Source organism: Rutidosis leptorrhynchoides, chromosome 11 (genome assembly GCF_046630445.1).
Source record: "Rutidosis leptorrhynchoides isolate AG116_Rl617_1_P2 chromosome 11, CSIRO_AGI_Rlap_v1, whole genome shotgun sequence".
In the NCBI taxonomy this organism is placed as follows: Eukaryota; Viridiplantae; Streptophyta; class Magnoliopsida; order Asterales; family Asteraceae; genus Rutidosis; species Rutidosis leptorrhynchoides.
The window spans coordinates 147,966,763-147,977,445 of record NC_092343.1 but is presented as its reverse complement, the minus strand read 5'-3'; the positions used below and the strand labels follow the sequence as shown (position 1 = coordinate 147,977,445).

General features: G+C 36.1%; 1 pseudogene; it reads right to left on the bottom strand.

Annotated features, from left to right (window-relative positions):
- Window positions 1-1,860: 1,860 nt before the first annotated feature.
- On the bottom strand, window positions 1,861-8,540 carry LOC139875045 (disease resistance protein RUN1-like; annotated as a pseudogene).
- Window positions 8,541-10,683: the final 2,143 nt, after the last annotated feature.

Genomic DNA, 10,683 nt, shown 5'->3' with positions numbered 1-10,683 from the left:
TTAAATCAGGTGCAATTAACACAAAGTATGTGCACACAAAATCCCAGTTAGTAGATATCTTTACTAAAGTTATCTCCACAGATCAGCATAATAAACTTTTTTCCAAGTTGGGAGTGTCTAATCCTATACACTCACAACTTGAGGGGGAGTATTCAAGTGAACAGAAGTACAGGGACCCAAAGGGTACAAATAAAAGTATACGGGCCAAAGATTAATTTAAGTTCAAGGTCCTGTTAGGGACATAAGTTATTTAGAGGGCTCTTTTGTAAATAGTTTGTTAGCTGCTAATTAGGTTGTTACAGATTGTTAGTGACGGTTAGGGTTAATGAGCTTGATATAAGCGCTTTGTAATTGATATGGTAAGAAAGTTTTCTGAATGAGAAAGTGTGTGTTCTTCATTCTCAATTAATCTTCATTGTTAATTACTTGTTACTTTGTAAACATCCGGTGGCTTATATATGTTGAATACTCCCGAGATACAAAGGTATATGGACCAATATAATGTTGGTATAACCAGGTGCGGTTCTTTGTTATATTACTAATTTTGATCATTGGCATTGATACAAGTTTATGGTAATCACTTATCCAATTCTTTGTAGAGAGAACGCAGCAGAAATTCAATCCTGTGAGGTTTTTTGGAGATGAAGGGATCGTAAATGATATTGATGGTCCATCTTTTCTTATATCACTAATCCAATTCGGCATCTCTTTACCTCCATATATTGTGCTGAATATCCCATATTCATAGAACATCATCTATCAAATTACAGTTAAACCTAATTAAATTAATTACAACCAAAAATACAAGTTATATGTATACATATCACACAATAAGACTAGATAATACTAATTAGAAAAAACCTGAGTTTGAGATTCCTTGTTTCTAGGGAAGTCTAAATTACTCCACCTCAAGCTACGTAATACTCTTTTATCTGTTATAGAATAGAACCCGTAAGGATTATTGTGTTATTGATCAACTATTTATAATGATTACACAAAACCCTAATAGCAACCCTAATGGACCCTAACCCACAATCGGGTTGGGCCTAACATAATATGTCTAACACTCCCCCGCAGTCCGAATGGTGAAATCGCGAAAGTTCGGACTGGAACAAAACACTAATATTAAATTAAAGAAATACAATAACATAATATTAAAAATAACTTCTTCTTTTTTTCTCATTTGTTGCATCGAATAGTCTGATATTTGTTAATAGAGTTGCAGATTTCTTGACGGCTTCTCCTTTTCCGTAGCGTTTTTTTTTTCTTTTACGCTGTGGCTTGCTATGCCTAAGGATCAAGTACCGCTTTCATATGCTACTTTTGTTGACGATAACAGTATTCTTCAACGCTGCAAACAAGAGTTTTGACAATATTCTTTTTTTCGAGGTTTGGAACCTAGTCCAGCTAGGCGGCTCATCCCCACGCCGATTATTATTTTTATAGCAACTGGAAAAATAATAATAATAATAATAAACGAAACATTTAGGTGGCGCTACCGCATGCAATAAAGCTATGAGATAAAATAATTGATCGGTGGAATAAGATGATTTATGAGAAATGGATAAAGAAAAAAAAGAAAGAAAATATATAGATCTTGTGCACAATCAGTTCACAAAGAAAAAGAAGAATGAAAAGAAAAATACTACTAGTGGCTGGAAGTTTGACTGTGGCTCCATTTTTTTCTTGTCGGACACAAAGTCAATCAATTGTGCGGCGATGATTTTTAGAAGATGCGTACAAAAAATAAATGGTGGTTTAAAACACGAGTACTTTTGGTGTTTTTGATGACCGTATTGTACAAAGAAAAAGATAAAATAGTTGACGGGTGTTATAGAGATAGCGGCTCATGACGGCCAATTAGGTCTCAAGATCAACCTGCTCATGATACCATGTTATAGAATAGAACCCGTAAGGATTATTGTGTTATTGATCAACTATTTATAATGATTACACAAAACCCTAATAACATAATATGTCTAACACTATCAACATCTGCCATTGGTTGGACTTTTATCACACCTTCAATTTCAATGGACGGAGATGTTAAATGAAACTTATGCGTACGTAACATCATTGGGGACATTTCTGGATCAAACATAACTTCTATCAAAACTTTACAATATTCGGTACTAAGACCTGTTAAGGTAGGCGGAGGATGTTTGATTGATGTCAGCATATCACATACGTTCATACTTAATTCCTCAAGCCGAGGAAGGGTCCTCACACAATCGGGCATTGAAAAAATTGGATTTTCATCTAAAACTAATTCCTTCAACATACGTAGGCTACTCAAGTCTACGGGAAATGATTCATTTGACATATTATTATTTTTAAGTGACAACGTTACTAATGAACTTGGAAAACAAGCTACCAAGAACTTAAAATTTTGTGGTATAGACATCACAATGGAAGAGGTAGGTGTTTGTGAGTTTGTATTAATATTGTCAATCTTGACCATCTCTAGTAAATCCATACCCCTCATCTCAGTTTGAGACTCACCAAAATTACAACCATCTAGCACTAGTGTTTTAACCTTGCCCAACTTTAGTAACGGAAGCTTTTCAAGCTTGGTGCAGTAACTCAAATTAATGAAGACAAGCTCATAACATAGCTCAATTGATTCACAAATCTCAATCAAACTTATGCAATGTGTCGACGTTAATCTCTCAAGCTTATGAAGTTCGACAAAACCACTCAAACTACGAAGGTGTTTGCAGAAACTCACATCAAGGATCTTCAATGATCCAAGCAACTGCAGGAGTCAATATAGATAATAACTATTTTGGTGTTACTCAACATGAGGAAGTACAGTTAAATTTCTTACCTTTGGCCTCTTTTCAGGTGGTTGTGGTTTACAAGACATGTCAAAGGATATGATATTGCTATAAGACATGTCGAGAACAACTAGCTTCGTCATTGGTAAGTACAAAGGCACATACTCTAAAGGGGACCAATGCATGCACAACCATCTTAATTTTTTAGGAAATTTATCATATGAACCTTCGAGTTGCACATTGTTAAGATGTAATAGCATTAGCTTATCCATCCTACTTAATGCATCCGTTTCTGGCTTAACTAATGATACTCGTACACTCTCTTTTTTAATCAGATTCATGTCAAGGGCGAGGCCTTTAACATTTTCCGTACCCTAAGATGAATGAAACGCAAAAATTATTAGTAAATGTTACATACACACGATTAATAAAAACAAAATACTTTCTTTACTACTAATTAAATACTCAGTACTAAAGCAGTTATGGCCTCTTACTGTCATTTTTCTCAACACTTTGTATGACTCTGTATGACCCCATAATCTACTACGCTTCTCTGGCTTTTCAGGTGATTCTTGATGTACCGCATCTTTTACCATCGCTTGAATTAATGAATGCATCATGAACTTGTTACCCTCTCCAATTTTAAGAAGGCATCTGTCATTGAGATTACTGATCCCAGATCTAGTATGTTTTTAACTTACATGCCTTTAATATTGTTTCTGCAATATCTCTATCCATTCCAACTAAAAAACAAGCAACATGCTTAATCAATTCCTTGTCTTCAGATTCCAAAGATTCAAAACTCATTTTCAAAATATTGTTTATATGATAAAAGGGTCCTTGGTTTAGCTTATTAATGCATTCTTCCCAGTAAGCAACATCTTTATTATGTAGAGAGCTACCTATTACTTTAAGAGCCAACGGATGTCCTTCACAATACGACAAAACTTTATGTGAAACTTCTTCATAGCCATCTTTGAGTTCTTCACACTTGAATGCATGATGAAATAGAAGTTTACGCGATTCATCTTCATATAAGCCTCTAAGATTGTACTGTGTAGGATTAGGTTTAACTTGCAGGTTGAATAGTTCACAACTCTCTGTGAACGAGGTGCTCTTGGTCGTTATTATGATTTTGCTTCCTGGATGAAGACCTTTGTTTCCTAGTAACTTATTTAACTGACCGACGCTATCAATATCGTCAAGAACTAGAAACACCTTTTTACAAGATAGTGCATTTTCAATAATGGAGGTGTATTCAGAAACACGATCAACTTGAACTGGACTTGTTTTCAGAATGTTGCCAAGAAGCTGTTTTTGTAAACCAAGTATTCCATTAAATTGAGCACAAGCGGAACTGATTTTTTCAATAAAGAAACTTGCGTCAAATTTACGACGATGTAACTCGTAGACGTGATTTGCTACGGATGTCTTTCCGATCCCACTCATGCCGGAAATAGTAAGAATGTCAACCGTGAAGTGATGAAGTTAATGGAATGCTCCCTCCCAATAAGTAGTGGGAGAGAACTACTCATGGTTCCACCTAATCTGCAGTAAATGTCTTCAATGATTTCTTCTATAAACTTCACTTCTGGCCTGAAAATTAGTACGTAATAAAAGTGGTCAACCATCTAAGTTTCATTTGAGGTATACTTTTCATTATTTATTAAGTTATTCTTGTATAAACATTTTGGATTTTAAGTTACAGTGAATTGTATAGAGCTGATTTTGTTAGTTACTTTGATTGAGCTATAATATATACAATATATACAATACAATTATTTATAAGATTACTCTAAAATTTACTTCTAAAGATTGGTAGGATAATAAACTCTTTAAGGTGTGAAGAGTTGATCGAAAGAAAAAAAAATGGAGAAAGTCACTGAAGCAACTCACAAATCGCGAGGAAGACTTCACTCGGCGCGAGGATGCATGAAGTTCACGCCGAAGCCTCTCGCAGAAATATAGATATATGCTTACATATTTCTATTACAAATGCATATATCGTTAGATTTACATTTTTCTTTCAATCTTATAAGGAAATAACTATGATATATTAAAATATAACATATATACCTAACAAAATAAACATACAAAGTACATATTTAATTTCTCATGGTCAATGTTTAATAGTAAATTTAATAAATTGTGTTCTACTGTTCCATCATTGACAAAGATTGCACTTTCTTGTTGATAGATTCAAAATTTGTAATGTTATATATATTTTTGTTATACTACGTTTTAGTTTTTATCCCATAATATTATAACATTTTTTAATACTCAATAAACAGATATGGATGAATGAACTGAAATAATGTGGATGAACAAAAATTAAATGGATATGGATATGGCATCACCGGATCCATATCTGATCCATTGCCATCCCTAGTGGTGGGTGATAATTAGGGTTATTAAGTTCTTGTTGGAGCTTGCTAAAATTCTTAACTAGTGGTATTAGAGCCTCCTTCGAGTGTTTACCGTGAACAGTGGAAGATAATAACATAATTAAGATCGATAAGTTTGATGGTTTTAGATTTGGCTTCTAGAATGAGTAGATCGAAGATGTACTATATCAAAAGGGTTTGTATCAGCCGTAAACTGGTATTAAACCGAAATATATGAAGCAAGAGGATTGAGATTTGTTGGATAGGAAGGCACTTGGGGTAGTATGGCTTTCTCTGTCCAAGAACGTCGCCAACAACATCGTGGGGGGAAACCATGACCTAATGTATACTCTCTATTTTATCTAACATGTACGAGAAACTGTAACACCCTAGGCAAATCCCACATCGCCCACAGACATGAGTGATCATGGGATTATAAGGTAATACTCAAGCTTAAATGACACAACGCGTTTTGGGATCACATGCTGAGTAGAAGTGCGAGTACATTGTGGTTAAGCGTGCTCGGGCGAGAGCACTACCAGGATGGGTGACCTCCTGGGAAAGTGCTTCTCGTGTGTGGTAGCCAAGAAAAAGCCGTGCGCCTGCGGGCAAAGCGGACAATATTGTGGTCATGTTAAGCTGGGGTGTTACAGAAACCCTCGTCTATGAATAAAGTCTTCTTGACCACATAACTTGTTAACGAGAGGATGAGAGAAAGGGCTTCTGCAGCAGATCATGTGAATGAGTTTAACATGATTTTTACTAAGTTAAAATCAGTTGGGGTTAAGTTTGAGGATGAGTTGGAGCCATTGTTTCTTTTGTCTTTGTGACCCGAGGGTTGGTCTGGCACGGTGACAGCATTTAGTAGTTTATCTAGAACTACTGATTTAACCTCGGAAGGGACCCAAGACTTAAATCTCGGTAAAGGAATCATAAGGAAGGATTCAACTGGGACTTCGGGTTCGCTTTTGAGTGCAACAGGTTATAAACGTTGTTTGTTGAATTGTCATAAAGTTAGTCACTTTAGGTCGCAGTGTCCGAGTATATAGGCGGGTGAGAACATATCGGCGGTGATTGAAGATGATTTGTTAAGCCATGAGGAGTTTCTTGAGGAATCCTGGGTTTTGGATTCAGGTTCCTTGTTACATGTTGCCTCGTACATGAACGAGATTCAACTTTAGGTGGTATTCCAATAGGGTTCGAGTTGTGGACCAAAGAATACTATATGTAGCGATTATTGGTGATCTTGCCATAAGACACCTAGGTTTTCTTTCGATCTTGAAGAATGTGATCTCTGTTAGGCAGTTGGATAACGATGGGTATCATGTTTTGTACGGAGATCAACAGCGGAAAGGTGTTTAGGGGCGGTCGGATTGGGTTGAAGACGAGAACCATGTAGATGGTTGAGATTCCTATTGAGGAATGGCTAGGTGGGTTGATAGGTGTTGAAATTCCTAGCAAGCTTGAACTTTTAATTTTGTTGTGGGATCTTGGTCGAGTGGGACCTTAGGAAGTCGTGTAACTAGTATGGAATCAGAGCTGAGTGGGAGCTTTGAAACCGATAAACTATATTTTCGGTTCGGGAACACTAGAGCTTTTGAGACCTCCGTTAGATCACCTCCAATGGAAACTATGTTGCAACTGGCCGGAGAAGATCAGCAAGATAATCTTGTGGGAGTCATTGGTATTACGACATATGAATTCGCACGCATATATGTGGACATTGTTCCAACGGTGAAAGGGAAAGCGGAAAGTTGAAAGATTAAGGATGTGATGGTGTTCTCTAATAGGTGCCTTGATGGATATGTCCATGGATTTTATCTACCAGGTGGTCTATTCTTTGTTCGAGAGATAGATCGAGTAGATGACATTTTGTACGAATGGATCACTTGGGTAATGGGGTTGTTAGAGTCGAGTCAGGCTCTGGCCCGGTACCTCGGAGTATAGTGAGATGATTGCCAGAAACAGAGAGACTTTGATTGTTCCCTAGCGAGTAACAGAGATTGGATTATAGCTCAACTATTTGGGAGTCGGAAGTCTTCCTTCCCAATGTGTGGAAGTGCGGCGTGTCCCGGGTGGTTTATCCGGCAATGTTTCAAAAGAAGTTGTAGTCAGGAGATTGGTTGTACTATGGGATGAATGAATTAGAGGTCTACAATTTGAGGTTTGATTAAGTTTAGGCAAGTGAAGTTGAAATGCTCTTTATCGAAAGTTCTCTGCCCGACTCATTGGAGTGTGTGTGTCCTAAGGTTCCTTGGTGGTATAGATGGGTAGGTTCAATGATGTCAAAATGGTGATTGGGTCTGGTGTCGCTCAAATCTTCAAGTGGTAGATTTGTTAAGGTGTGAAGAGTTGATCAAAATAAGAAAAAAAATGGAGAAAGTCACTGGAGCATCTCGCAGATCGCGAGGAAGACTTCACTCGGCGTGAGGATGCATGAAATTCAGGTCGAAGCCTCTCGCAGGTTGCGAGGCCCAATTTCCATGGCTCACGGATCGCGAGACATCTCTCGCGTACCATGAGGCCGCCTTGCGCAGAAAGTCGGTTTAATTTAGGAAACACTTTCATTTTCACCCTATATATTGTAACCCTAACCTCTTGTACCTGTAACACCTACGAAAATTCAAATAAAAAAAAACTCTTTATGTTTAGTCATGGACTAAACCAACCGTTAGATTAAACTATTGGATATAACCACGTTAAGTTCCTGTTTTATTTACGTATCTTTGTTCGTTATCTTTGCGTGTTTGTTGCTATTATCTGTTTGTTATACATTAAGTGATAACTAAGGTTATCAAGTTCTTTGTACTCGCTAAAATTACTAACATTAACAACGTCGAACATTCAAAATTAACTACCTGCCCTTTGCATCAAATCCTTTTAAGTCAGCAACCCTTGTTAGTGTTTCATTCCACTTGTGTATCTTGTTAGTCAACACACTTTTTTTCTTCAAATCTGTCTCTGCTTCCATTCTCTGATCATGCTTTGTCATTGCATCTCCGAAGCTATTTTGTTGCTTCCTTACATCAGTGGGCTCAACATTATAGAAGATCGGGATAACAATCTGGCCGCAGGTCTTGTTTTGGTGAAGGATCAATGCGAGTTCATCTAAACACCACGTTGACGAAGCGTAATTCTTAGACAACACAATAACAGAAGCCCTGGAGGATATAATTGCATCCTCCAATTCCGGTTTCAAATATAACCCGGTATGAATCTCTTCTTTGTCCAAAAAGGTTTTGAGATTAGCATTTATAAGGGCATTGTGGAGGTGATTAGTGAAGTTATTACGGGTATCAGTACCTCGGAAACTTAGAAAAACATCATACTCTTTATTACCAGATGAAGATGATTCTGAAATTTCAGAGAGGTTAACCATTAGTGAAATGTAAAAGGTAATAGTGATTTGTGAGATGAGCAAACAAGTAGGATATGGTTTGTATTTGAGTCGCTCAAGTAAGATGCACATTTTTCATGAGGAAGTTGCTAGGAAACTTACAAAAATAATAATGTCAAATTAATCTAACACGTTAATTGTGTCCTTTTTTCACATGGCTTCTACGACATTTGCAGCTCTCAACCAGTCTTATGAATGCTTATGGGTCCCGAGTTCTGTCTTTATCAAAAGGTGTGGATACTTGTCATATTCTAGATTGAAATGGTTTGATGTAATTTATACGGAGTAATTACTTGCATGTTTGCATATACTTCAATGATTCTTTTAGATGTCAACAGTAAAACTAAAATAAGTCAACAGACTCACCCTCAAGGCACTAATAACGTTCAAATCTCAATTGTATTTTATGTCCAAATAATTCTAAGCCTCCCTCAATAACGAAGTCTCAATTGTATTATTATGTCGAAGTAATTGTAAATTAACTGGCCCAATTGTTCAAGACTCGTATAATTTACAATTAGCTCATTATCACTTTAAAAATTAGTTTGTATTACATTATTATTATTATCCAAAAATTATAAATGTAATATGTTTATAGAGTAAGTCACTCTCATCTTCAAATCCTAGCTTTGTCGCTGGCCATACACAATCAAATATGTTTTATGATATTGTATAGTACAACACTGTAAAGCGAATTTGGTTGTGTATGGCTAAAAATTGATAATGTACGGATCTTTACATAAATAAAAGGGTTCTCTAACCAACCGTAACAAAGTGTTTTATTATAAAAGAGTAAAACTAAAATATATAAAAAAAAAAACTTATACAAAATGTTGGTGCATTTAAGTCCCTAGTTATATCAACCGACGCAAATTAAAGTGAGATGGGTCGGAAGATAGATGAGCATGTTGGTCGACAGTCCATCAGAATAGCATTTAAGGAGCTTGAGCTTCACAAATTAGGGTTACTGATCCTATTAGGTTCCAGCCGTATTTTCTCTCATTCCAACTGATCCGAAAAAACCTAAGTCGAATAAATGACTCTAGGCATCGATCTAGTCCAATCAATTCGATCCGATTTAACTAAATCGATACATGAAAATTAACGATTCGCTAAAAGCCTTGATCCCAATATCCGAATAGCTCCAACAAAGTGGTACCGGAGCTTACGGTTGTAGGATCGATCTCCATTCCAGCGAATTGGTGTTTGAGTTGTTAAAATTTTTTATTGAAAAGACTGACAATGCAAATTTTCTGACAAACGATTGAGTTATCTGTGGAAGTTTAAGGAATGTCTGTGCAAAGTTTCACCTTTTTATAGGGACGGGTTGTGTAAATTCGTTGCTGGAGTTTAAAAGCCACTACATGACAATATAGTCGGGGTGTTATGCCATTTGTCCAAACTTGTTTACTTTTCTGCTTTTTACCCCAAATTTGAACAATTTTCAGTTTTTAATCACCTAGTTTTCATTTTTTACATTTTTACCACCAAAAGGTTATCAGTATGTCAAACTTAAAACCCGTTTTTAACCGAATCAACAATTTTAATCATTTTTTGCACTGATTTTAAATTTAAAAGTAACATAAACGTCATTTTAATTAGTTTTACGCACTGATTTAATTTTTAAAGTCAATTTATAGCCATTTTTTCTGTTTTTTTTAAAGGTTATTCACTTTAATGGCTAAAAAATGGAGAAAAAAGCAATGAAGACCAAAACATTACAAGTAAATTTGATAGTTTCTCTTGCGCGAGGAATGAAAAATTATCTGGTCTGATCTTTTAGAGATATTTGATTTTCCGTTGGACGAAGTGGAATACATTCATTATGATATTGAAAAATACTGGAAGTTTGTCAAAATTCGATATCTATACGTCTGCGGCAATGTTGAGAGCAAAAGAGTTGGAGTTCAAGGACAAACTAGAGGCAAGTGATAGGATTCAGAATCTTATCTTTTATTACTGTGAATAATTGCAGGTCGTAAAGGTTTCTAAGAATGCAGTTTAGATTGATAATCCGGCAAGGGATGAAGATCCGATTGGTAATACTACTTATGGGATGGTTAAGAATCATGATAGTACCGAGAAGCTTCAGATTGGGTCAGACAGATCTGGGTAAGAGTATGAA